This window comes from Penaeus japonicus, unplaced genomic scaffold, assembly GCF_977035675.1.
Source record: "Penaeus japonicus unplaced genomic scaffold, GWHDUDI00000001_assembly GWHDUDI00000022, whole genome shotgun sequence".
Taxonomy (NCBI): Eukaryota; Metazoa; Arthropoda; class Malacostraca; order Decapoda; family Penaeidae; genus Penaeus; species Penaeus japonicus.
Genome location: NW_028234424.1, coordinates 37,789,356 through 37,801,855, shown reverse-complemented (window position 1 = coordinate 37,801,855; position 12,500 = coordinate 37,789,356). Strand labels below are relative to the sequence as shown.

The 12,500-nt window shown below is 49.6% G+C and overlaps 1 protein-coding gene across 50 annotated transcripts in view; it reads right to left on the bottom strand.

Annotated features, from left to right (window-relative positions):
• The window catches only part of LOC122257939 (tyrosine-protein kinase Src64B), a 197,955-nt gene that overhangs the window by 103,346 nt on the left and 82,109 nt on the right, over positions 1–12,500 (bottom strand). For 23 of the 50 annotated variants that reach the window (XR_015192092.1, XR_015192094.1, XR_015192090.1 and 20 more), the window contains exon 1: positions 4,081–4,218. The exons of 20 other annotated variants lie outside the window; for them this stretch is intronic. The gene's annotated coding sequence lies outside the window, so the exon portion shown is untranslated. Of the gene's footprint in view, positions 1–4,080; positions 4,803–12,500 lie in introns of those variants that run through there. 7 more of the 50 variants (XR_015192095.1, XR_015192091.1, XR_015192098.1 and 4 more) reach the window with 4 other exon arrangements.

Below are 12,500 nucleotides of genomic sequence, written 5' to 3'. Positions count from 1 at the left end.
ATATGGGTGGTATGAAAATGAGAGGAGAGGGAGACAGACAGAATTGAGAGAGAGAGAGAGAGAGAGAGAGAGAGAGAGAGAGAGAGAGAGAGAGAGAGAGAGAGAGAGAGAGAGAGAGAGAGAGAGAGAGAGAATGAGAGACAGGCAGGCAAGAAGACGAACAAAAGAGAAACGGAGACGCAAGCGAGAGAGAGGGAAAAAAAGAAAGATACAGTAGACACAGACGGGGGTGGGGTGGGGGTGGGGGTGGGGGTGTGGGGCAAATGTGAGAGGTTGAATCACCCGCCCCCCGGCATTTGCTCATCCGCAGCTCTTACCATTTGTTCAGATTTCGCATAATAAAAGCACTGGATTTAAGAAAGACGGAGCAGCGAGGAGGCAGGGGAGGAGGGAGCAAGGGAGGAGGAGGAGGAGGCAGGGGAGGAGGAGGAGGAGGAGGAGGAGGCAGGGGAGGAGGAAGAGGAGGCAGGCGAGGAGGTGGACAAGACAAGGGAGGAGGAGATAGCAAAGAGTGAGAGGGGGAAAAATAAAGAGAAAGAGAAAGAGAGAGAAAGAGAGAGAAAAAAAGAGAGGGGAGAAACAGAGAGAGAGAGAAGGGGGGAAAGGCATTGCGAGCGGGAAGACTGAATGGCCAACATCCTTCCCATGAGGCGGGTTGAACCAGCAGAGAGGGGGGTGGGGGAGCAGCAGGAGGAGGGTGGGAGAGGAGAGTGAGCCAGCAGATGAATGTGAGGGACGATGGTAAGCTAGCAGAGGAGCGGGGAAGGGGAGGGGGAAGGGGAAGGGGAAGGGGAGGGGGAGGGGGAAGGGGAAGGGGAGGGGGAAGGGAAAAGGGGAGGGGGAAGGGAAAAGGGGATGGAGGGGGGAAGGGGAGAGGGAAGGGGAAGGGGAAGGGAAGGGAAAGAGAAGGGAAAGGGTGAGGGGAAGAGCGAGTGGAAGGGAAAGGTGAGGGAAAGAGCGAGTGGAGGAGAAGGATCTGGGAAATGGGAAAGATGAAGGGGAAGGGGAAGGGGAAGGGGAAGGGGAAGGGGAAGGGGAAGGGGAAGGGGAAGGGGAGGGGGAAGGGGAAGAGGAAGGGGAAGGGGAAGGGGAAGGGGAAGGGGAAGGGGAAGGGGAAGGAGAAAGAAAAGGAAAAGGGAAGGGAAAAGGGAAAGGGACGGGGTAGGAGGCAGTACAACCGAAGTGAGGAAGCATATCCTCAGGGGAAGGGGGAACACGAACTTATTTTCTTAACCTTTTCTTCCTTGCGATGTCCCCTGCCCGTCAAAGCGACCCGTCCTTGCAATACCATTAGTGAGAATTTTTATTATACACACACAAAAAAAGTAAGAATTTTTATCACCAAACTAGAATAAAAAAGTGAAAATTTTTATCACCCCCAAAAAACTCGTTTGCTTGCTGATCGACCTTCCGAATGCACTTTGGAATACATCATTCTTAAAAAGCACAGTCATCAACCATAGCCCAAGAAAAAACAATACGGCGAATAACAACGCATATAGAAGGTGGACGGGGATGGGGGGGGGGTGAACAATTGCGTAATTCACATCGAGTGATGAGTAAATAATGAGTAAATAATACGCACGAAGCGTTCAGCTCCATAAAGTAATTTCATACAACGTTTAACGCACATACATGTCCCTCCCCCCAGTTGTTTTTAAGTTAAATGCAAATCAGGCATTTACAGTGAAAAAAAATAAAAGCAGTTAATGCGTATCCCTTGCTTAATATGTACGTTTTATTCATTACCTCTTTATCTGACGCAGGGCACGGGGAATGAGAAAGAAAGGAAGGAAAGCGGAGGAATAAAAGCAGGTTGGGGGAGGGGGGAGGGGGGAGGGGGATGGGGGGAAAGAGGGAGAGAGGGAGGAGGAGGGGGAGAGAAAGAAGGAGAGAGGAAGGGAGAGGGAGGGAGAGGGAGAGAGAGAGAGAGGAAGGGAAGGGAGGGAAAGAGAGGAGAGAGAGAGAGGAGAGAGAGAGGGGGGGGAAGAGAGAGAGAGAAGAGAGAAGAGAGGAGAGAGAGAGAGAGAGAGAGAAGAGAGGAGAGGAGAGAGAGAAGAGAGGAGAGGAGAGAGAGAGAGAGAGAGAGAGAGAGAGAGAAAGAGAGAGAGAGAGAAGAGAAGAGAAGTGAGAGAGAGAGAGAAGAGAGGAGAGGAGAGAGAGAAGAGAGGAGAGGAGAGAGAGAGAGAGAGAGAGAGAGAGAGAGAGAGAGGAGAGAGAGGGGGGGGGGGGGGGAGGGAGGGAGGGAGGGAAATGGAGAGGGAGGGAGGGAAATGGAGAGAGAGAGAGAGAGAGAGAGAGAGAGAGAGAGAGAGAGAGAGAGAGAGAGAGAGAGAGAGAGAGAGAGAGAGAGAGAGAGAGAGAGAGAGAGGGAAAGAGAAAGAGAGAGGGAAAGAGAGAGAGAGGGGGAAGAGAAAGAGAGAGTGGAAAGAGAAAGAGAGAGAAAGAGAGAGAGAGTTGAGAGAATGGGGTGGACACGAAGGGTAGTACCAACCCGCCCAAAAAATCTCTCATAATCACCACTAACGAGGACTATCCCGAAACGCCGGTTGTCAAGGCAACCCGCGTCCGCACGAGTTCCTGTAGATCCCTACTACGGAGAATGCCTCGCCGCCCCGCCCGCCGCCCACGCCAGCTGGCACGGGCGTCCTCTGCCATTTCACTCGCCAGCTTTACTCGTTTTGTGAGGCATGGGTACTTAGATGGGAGAAGAAGGGGGAGGAAGGAGAGAGAAGGGAGGGAGAGGGAGAGGGAGAGGGAGAGGGAGAGGGAGAGGGAGAGGGAGAGGGAGAGGGAGAGGGAGAGGGAGGGAGAGGGAGAGGGGGAGGGGGAGGGGGGGAGGGAGAGGGGGAGGGGGAGAGAGGAGGGAGAGGTGGAGAGAGGGGAGGTGGAGGGGAAGGGAGAGGTAGAGGTAGAGGTAGAGGTAGAGGTAGAGGTAGAGGGGGATGAGGATGAGAAAGGGAGAGAGGGAGAAGAGGAGGAGAAAGGGAGAAAGGGAGAGAGGGAGGAGGAAAGGAGGAGAAAGGGAGAGAGGGAGGAGGAAAGGAGGAGAAAGGGAGAGAGGGAGGAGGAAAGAATGAGAAAGGGGGAAGTGGGGAGAAAGGGAGAAGGGAAATGGAAAAGGCGAGCGACGGGAGAGAGAAGGGAAAAAGGAGAAGAGAGAGGGATAAGAGGCGAGAGAGGAAAGAAAGAGGCAGAGAGAGGATGAGAGAAGGGGAAGAGAGAGAGATGAGAGGCAGACAGTTATTACGGATGTGTCCCTGATACCTATGCATTTAGCGACGGAAGTGAAAATTACATACGGCATTTCAACCCCATTCCCACCTATCGATTAGGGGTCACTTCAAGCCCCACCACGTCCAGTCAAAAATCCAGCCATGCGACGCGACTCCAGCTCCCAAAACACCTCATAACCAAATACCCTCCTCATTATAAAAGGAATCCACGACAAGACCGACAGTGGAGTCTAATCAGTGACGGAAATACAGTCACAAAAGCGTCCGTACGGGCGGGCACGGCCTACCAACCAGGGAGACGGAGCGGAGCGGGCACTGAATCATAGTAACTGCGCGGCTGTGAGGTGGATCAGGTGCCGAGCAGAAGGAAGGAAGGAAGGCTAGCGGATTGGATTCCCCCGCACACACAGTTATTATAACGGGCCACCATGATAGACTCGCGCCTTAGATTCTCTCTGACGGTATCCCATGCAACATGTCCGAACACCTCGCTGTCTCTTGTGATGGTTCGCTTTCGAAGGAAGGGGGGGGGGGGCGGGGGGGGCATTAATGAGGAGGGAGAGGGAGAGAGTGAAGGAGAGAGAGAGAGTGAAGGAGAGGGAGAGGGAGAGGGAGAGGGAGAGGGAGAGGGAGAGGGAGAGGGAGAGGGAGAGGGAGAGCGAGGGAAGGAGGGAAGGGAGAGAAAGGGAGGGAAGGAAAGAGGAAGGGAGGGAAAGGGAGAGAAAGGGAAGGAGCGAGAGAAAGGGAGAGAGAGAGAGAATATCGTACGATTCCTGTACGATTTTCCTTCAAACGTTCAGACCCTTCGATTAATGGACCACACGCCCGAAATGTCTTGCCTTACCTCCAAAGACACGTTGGTGCCGCAGAAGACAGAGGTGATGGGGGCGGGAGGTTTAGTATGAGTTGGTACACTTGGCTGTCTTTCGCTGGCTGCGGCTCACAACAGGAGGCTATCACTCCTGTGCTTTCTCCTGTTGCCTCCCATGACGGCGAGTCGATCGAAAATCCACTATTCCTCGTTATTTCCAACAAGGTAAATACACAAACGACCAAATTCCTTCGTGTCTGATCCCAAGATCACAAAAGTATGAACTTTATCCTCGGCACACTACGCACACACAACTTGGGTATTATATACCATCAACACTGAACGTACATGAAGGGAAAAAAACACACACACATATATATATCACACTTCAAAATCCCTCGTCACTCTATCCCACCACATACCGCACAGGCTTTGCGTTCCGCGGCGAAATGTTTGTTATTCTTTTCGTTTTCTTCTTTCACTCACACACACTCTCTCTCAGAACACTGTTTACGATACTCCAAACCTCGCACAGACTTTTCCCCTTCGTCTATCGCACTGATCCTCGCTCGAGTGAGGAAAGCGAGGGTTCGAACGGTCGGTCCCCTTACCCGGGCGCCCTTGTCCGTACTCCTCTTCGGGTTCCTTTTCACCCGCTAAGCACAGAAGCTCCCCTGGCGCGTATCGCTTCCCCTCGCGGTGGCTGTCGATGCACCCATGGCGGGTATCGGTGTCCCTGGTGGGTGTCAGGGGTCCTTCGGTGTGAGGGGCCCCTCTCTCTCTCTGCTGCTGCTGCTGACTTGCACTCGAAACTCGATTCTTCGCACACTATCACGCACTCCTAATCCTCTGTGAAAACGGACTTCTTCTGTGATCTCTTCTTAGTCTTTCTTTACTGACGCGAATACGGGCGTAGCGGAAGAGGAATGACACAAACACACACACAGTCTTTAAGGCACTAAGTCACAACTACATTCCAGTCAGAATATTGCCTGGTCAGTGTTGGAGATTGTACAAATAATTCCTTGAGTGAAGATGGCCAGGGCGAAAGCGGCTGTAGTTCTTACGCTCTTCTAAAGCGTCGACATCAGAGTTCGGATTCCTTCGCCACACCTCGGCTACTAATCTTTAAAATGAAAATCACTTGGCAAAGTTAGTTCGGGGGAAAAATCCACTTAATGCAACCAGTGTTCACCGTAGGGGAGGGGAGCGGGCCTCCTCCTCCTCTAGGCACAAGTATTGATTATCTGTTTTCTAGGATCCTACAACTCGTAAATCCCTGCGGATTAACTAACACATGTTGAAATCCTGGCTTTTCTGGATTCGGTTGTTGGTCTCTTGCAGCCTCGCTCTCCTTTCATCTTCTTCTTGCAGAAGGAGTCCGCTTGTCTGTCACGGGCCGCGTCCTGAACTCGGCCGCGTCCGTCCTCTGTCCTGTCCCGAGATGATCCGCTTATCCCCAAAGACGATAGCAGACTTCGGGCTACTTCACCGACAAGACAATGGATGGAGAGGACGAAGGAGAGGGAAGAGGGGAAGAAGGCGTAGGAGGCGGAAGCCCTCGGTTCGATAAAAGATCCTTTAGAAGCAGTTTCCACCCAACTTGGTGTGAGGGTGATAGGAAGGGCAACAGCGGAGGATGTCGTCACAAGAGCCCTTTTCTGCCCAGTAGACTGAAGGATATAACTACCATCCACGATACGGAGGCTATGGAATGTCAACAGTGATCTCTATCCTTTGGGAGGCTACAGCATCTCCAGGCCCCCTGTCGCTGTCCACCAGAGGAGTAATAGTAAACTATGAACTACGGGATTTGTGCGGTCGTGAAGGCTCGAAAGGTCAGTGCTGAACCCTTGGGTGAAGGGCGCATAAGGCAGCAGCGAGTACCGATATGAAGGCTCTCCCACGAACTACATCTGTAGCGTTGTGCGAGCCACGCGTCCGTCCTCCTCCGCCAGAGGTACAGCTCACTAGCGCTCTAGCGCCACCACACACCGCCGCCGCTGCACCACGGGCTCCTCCTCTCAGGACTGTGTGCAGTGAGCCTCCTCGTCTGCTCCCCACCACCGCCCTTCCTCATGGCACGCTCGAAGGAGAGCTTACGATCCCCAAGCGCGAGGAGGAGAGGGAATCCGAGTGGGAACGCCGTGAAGGGGAAGCGTGAGGACACCGAACACTGCCGAGAAGACAACTGCCGCGCTGTCTCCCTCACACTGGCAGGGTGCCGTTATCAAGGGGGCGGGACCTACAGTCTCCCCATGTCTCTCTCGCTCGCCAGCTCGCTCGCGCTCTCTCTCTAGTTCTCTCTCTCTCTCTCTCTCCCCTCTTGCGCTCGCTCGCTCGCTCTCTCTCTCTCTCTCGCTCTCTCTCTCTCGCTCCCCGGTGCCGCGCCCAACCTCGCTCACCGAGAAAAGAGGAGAGCCCGCAGCGGCAACACCGTACGACGCGGGGGTACCGGGGGACCTGTAATCATTCACAACGTTTTCTCTCCTCAACTACGCACCCAACAGGTTATGTGGAGTAAATAACCACACGGCTTCGCGCGACCATTCAAGGTGGACTTCGGCCGCACGACACAACCACCCCCGGGCCACGTCGGAAAGAAAGAAAATTTCTTTATCCGAAGACATTTGGCAAGGACCCAAGTTGAATCGGAGGTGCCAAATGCATTATTCCTTTTATCACTCGGCTCTTTCTCTCTGCTCATCTTTACACGGCAATGCTCTTCGCCAGACGTGGCCTTTCGCTCTCTCGCGGGACAGGATGCAAATGTCAACAGGATCTTCGTAGAGGAGGATATCCATCCGATCCTGAACACAGAAACGGGGGTCGGGGGTCGGGGGTCGGGGGTCCGGGGGGAGGGGAGGGGAGGAGGTATGAACAGTGTGTGCACAAGAGTGAGGGAAGATTCTTGCCATATCCCGCATGGGCTTCGCGGCCGCCCGTCTGGCTGAATTAGACCCAAACAAAGCGACTATCCCCCCCCCCGCCCGTTTCTTCCTTCCTAACCTACATCCCACATGGGCGTGAAAAAAAAATCCATAGATCGCGACTCAAAACCTTAAATAAAAGGAAATAAAAGCAAAAGCTATCACTCGATTTCTTCCGGTATAGAGGAAATGGGTGAGGGAGGGGGGGGGGGCGGTAGTAGCAAGCAGCGAGAGGTTGTTTGTGTGGCGGGCCGTGGAAGGAGAGGGTGAGGGATAGGGAGGGAGAGAGGGAGGGGGAGAGGGAGAGAAAGAGGGAGAGAAAGAAAAAGGAAGAGGGAGAGAAAGAGGAAGAGGGACATAGAGTGAGAGCGGGGTGGGGGAGGGCAGGGGAGGGGGAGAACGCCACTACGGATCCTCACCTCGCCCATGTCAACTCACTCACAACTCCCGCACATGTTCCCATTCACTGATGTGTAGACCTGGTTGCACACGCCCAACAAGTCAAATCAGCTCGGATGCGGCGGCGGGGACGCGCTCGCACAACAGACCTCGCCGAAAGCACGATCCCGCAAACCATCGCATCTGGCCACCGGACTACGTACGTCTCTCTTCCAGACTGCCTCAATATTTTCCTAATCGTGTTCATTAACCATTAAAAAAATCACTTGCTAAAGCAACATCTGATTCATTCATTAGCATCAACAATGACAATTGAAAAAAAAGTTGTCATCCAACATCAACACCAATATCTAACCGCATGTTCATTGAGAAAAAAAAAAACACAATTGCTAACATCAGCTGACCTTGCGTCCCGTTTTTTAGAACGTAGTATTGGTTTTTTTAGTAGATAGAAATAGATTAGAATCGAGGAATTGATTAGATAGTAAGTTTAGAAAGAATTACATCCGCATTACAATTTAGCAGATGCTAGATTCGTCCGGTCAGTATAATTGCAAAGACGGCATTGACTGGCAGCAATATAGCCCCGATCCACTCATCAATGAAAAGGCTCCTACTAACAGACCCGAAGTTTGTCGCTAATGCCCCGAAGTTGTGTTGCCACATCGCTCACGTGGCCGGAATACCCCCACAAACACCAGGTGTTTCCCTGCAGTCTGACCAGCACGAGGCATTGGCAACACCTGCTGCCCTACTCACACCAGATCGCTTACCAATTCAGCGCCGTTACAAGCACCCACCCGCCCGTTCGCTCGCTCACTCGCTCGCTCGCTTGCTTGCTCGCCTGCGCGCGCGCGCTCTCTCCTTCTCTAAGCCGCCGCTATCACTACTGTTAGCTCCGTTATGTGCCATGCGGGGACGAGGCTGGGAGACAAGAACGGACAATAAGGGAGATTCTGCTCACGCAAACGCAAGTTCAGGAACACAAACACATATTTACTAACAGGGATAGTGTGTGTGTGTGCGCGCACATCATATAAATACATATATCATATATGTAATATCATATATAATATATATATCATACTTTGTATCTATTACATGCATATATGGATAAACATAAATACATACATACATAATACTTACACACATATATATGTAGATGTAAGTGAGTATATATATATATATATATATATATATATATATATATATATATATATACATATATATATATATATATACATTAGTGTGTGTGTGTGTGTGTGTGTGTGTGTGTGTGTGTGTGTGTGTGTGTGTGTGTGTGTGTGTGTGTGTGTGTGTGTGCATATAGGCTGACTCACAATCAAAAGATCTCGACGCCTTGAGGGTCTAACCTGCCACCACAGACTACCTGCAATACCACCTGGCCGCCAAATTTTCGTAGCTAAACTCACACTCACACTAACACTCTCTTTAGTTACAATAATACCTTCACATGTCATTTCACTAAACACAAGGACGCACGCACACACACACACGAAACTAATAAAAAATTAACTAATTAATAATAATAATAATAATAATAATAATAATAATAATAATAATAATAATGACAATAATAACAACAACAATAATAATAATAATTATAATAATAATAATAATTATAATAATAATAATAATAATAACAATAATATTAATAATGACAATGATAACAATAACAACACTAATAACAATGACAATAATAACAACAATAAAGAAAATAGACTTTAAAAAATATAAAAATAAACAAACAAATAAACGGATAAACAAAGAAAATAGACCTCCAAACGAAACGATCGACGAAGAAAATCCGTCATGACCGCGAGCCAGAACGAAACTCACTCCACGAGGAAAACAACGACGAAAAACAAAACAAAAACAAAAGCGTCCTGCCGTGGTTGTTACCGCACATTATCTGATTACCGTTACTCCTACTCCCGCTACTCGCCGCCGCCGTCGCCGCCGCCTGTCGCTCGCCATGCACATCGTCATGCGCGACATGCGCACCTGGGCAGGGCGTTACATACGAATGCAGATGCTACTACAGAGAGAAGAAAACTTCGGACCTTCGAACTCATGCGTAAACAATAACATCAGCTTCCGAGAGAGAGACAGAAAGAGAGAGAGAGAGAGAGAGAGAGAGAGAGAGAGAGAGAGAGAGAGAGAGAGAGAGAGAGAGAGAGAGAGAGAGAGAGAGAGAGAGAGAGAGTAGTAATAATCTTCACACCAACATTCGCAAATGGCGTATCATAGTGAAAACTGATTCCGTTCACATGAGAGAGATTTCTTTGATCCGTCTTTAATTAAATACAGGAAGAGAGAGCCTGCGTCCCTAACCTGAGGTGGAATCTTGTTCCAGGCTAATGGGCCTCTCTCACCATTAACATTTTCGATCCAGCTGTGGTATCGGTTAATTAATGTGACCAATAGCTCATTGCTTTGTCTCGTTCGTAATTCTGCCTCCTATTTCATTAAGAGTAAACATGTTAAACAACCATTCCCATAAATAATCATTCGATATCTTAAAAAATGGCCATGTTATATAAAAATATATATATTATCGACTCTTACCCATTCTAGTTGCTTGAAAGCGGGTGATATGGTTGCACTTTCCTACCCCCCCACCCCAAAAGCCGACTCTTATCGCGACATTTTGAAGTCTCTGAACTCTTTCTATTTGGGTTTTCTTTGTGACCCCCATAACGACTGAGCAATAGTTTACGATTCACTACCGATTGCGCGACAATGATTCGTGTGCATCAAAACAATTATCTATTCAGTTGAGATCAAAGTTTGTCATTTATCTTTTTGTACATTTCATCTTTAAGTGTTAAAAAGCATGTGCTGATCAAAATTACTTCGCAAATTCATAACAAATGGGCTAGGTTTTATCATATTTCCATTCAAATGTAAAATATTACCATTCTGTACTTGTATTGAGTTTTCTTAACATTCAGTAGTAGCCTAATCTTTTGAAAATATAATTTGACAGTCGACGAATGTGTGTGTGTGTGTGTGTGTGTGTGTGTGTGTGTGTGTGTGTGTGTGTGTGTGTGTGTGTGTGTGTGTGTGTGTGTGAGAGAGAGGAGAAGAGAGACGGAGAGGAAGAGAGACGGAGAGGAAGAGAGACGGAGAGGAGGAGAGAGAGTGAGAGAGGGATCAGAGAGAGAGAGAGAGAGAGAGAGAGAGAGAGAGAGAGAGAGAGAGAGAGAGAGAGAGAGAGAGAGAAAGAGAGAGGAGGGAGAGAAGGGAGAGGAGAGAGAGAGAGGGAGAGAGGGAGAGAGGGGGAGAGAGAGAGAGAGAGAGAGAGAGAGAGAGAGAGAGAGAGAGAGCAAAAGAGAGAGCGAAAGAGAGAGAAAAAAAAAAGAGAGAAGAGAGAGCGAAAGAGAGCGAGATAGAGCGATAGAGAAAGAAGAGAGAGAGAGGGAGAGAGAGAGAGAGAGAGAGAGAGAGAGAGAGAGAGAGAGAGAGAGAGAGAGAGAGAGAGAGAGAGAGAGAGAGAGAGAGAGAGTACAAGCAGCCTCCGAGCATCAGGCCCAGGGTCGGCCGGCCTCACTCGCCCTCGCCCCACGACTTGGCAAACACTACCGAAGAGGCATTTTTCCCCACACCATTCACGGTCAGCGGTGGAAACATCCAATACATTTCTTTCTTTCTCTTTCTTTTTCTCTTTCTCTCTTTCTCTCTTTCTCTCTTTCTCTCTTTCTCTCTTTCTCTCTTTCTCTCTTTCTCTCTTTCTCTCTTTCTCTCTATCTCCCTCTCCCTCTCCCTCTCCCTCTCCCTCTCCCTCTCCCTCTCCCTCTCCCTCTCCCTCTCCCTCTCCCTCTCCCTCTCCCTCTCCCTCCCACTTCCACTTCCACTTCCACTTCCACTTCCACTTCCACTTCCACTCCTCTCCTCTCCTCTCCCCCTCCCTCTCCCTCCATCTCACTTTCTTACTTCCTCACTCACTTTCGTTTGGTGTTTCTCCCATCGAGCTTCTAATCTTCTATCTATCTATTCAATGAACTACCAATTTATGATTATCATCCTCATTATCAACACCTTCCATAACAACAACATTAACACTACCAATAACAACTATATCATAACCATTGTTGTTATTATTGTTTTCTCAATGCTAGTTATCATCATCATTATCATCATCATCATCATCATTATCATTATCATCATTATTATCATCACGATCGTTACCATCTATAATAGTGCTGTTTATCACTTTTGATTTCTTTCCTCGACGATTCAAAGTCTCTCATTTCTCTTTTTTTCCCCGTTTCTATGTATCTCTTTCCCTTTTTCTTTCTTTCTATATCTTTCTTCTCCTCTCCACCCTTATGTGCTCCCTTTTCTACCCCTTTCTTTTTTTCTATTTTTTTTTTGGTTCTTTCTATTGAAACAAAAATACTCAACCTCATGCGCCCCAGTACCCCCCCCCCTTCCACCCCATCCGTACTCACCCCCTCCCTTCCCAACCCCCAGTACTCGCCCCCTCCACCCCACCCGTGCCCCCCTCCCCTCCCCCAACCCCGACGCCCACCTTACCTTCCGATAACCGAAATCGTCGTAACGAGAGACCGACGATTAACAATAGCGTAACATTCCCCTCGCATCCCCCCCCCCCACCACCACCCCGGTATCCTCGTCATTAAGGATTCGACCCGTGCTGCCCCCGAGACCACAGGAAGAATGCAATAAGGACCTGCCCCCACCCCCTTCCTCCCCTCCCCCCCCTACCCCGTAACTCAACTCTTCACGCCTACATCCACGCCCACGGAGAAGAACCGCCGGCATCAACTTGATCTGTCGCCATGGAAACCACTGGTGCGGGGCCTCCGAAGCCAGCGTCTTCAGATCACCTCGAGGCAAAAATTATGAGAAAAGAAAACTATTGTTCTAAGTCACTCCTCTCTTCCCTTTTCTCCCTCTCCTTCTCCCTCTCCCTCTCCCTCTCCCTCTCCCTTCGTCTCGTCTCGTTTCGTCTCGTCTCGTATCTTCGTCTCGTCTCGTCTCGTTTCGTCTCATCTCTTCGTCTCGTCTCGTCTCGTCTCGTCTCGTCTCGTCTCGTTTCGTCTCATCTCTTCGTCTTGTCTTGTCTCGTCTCTTCCC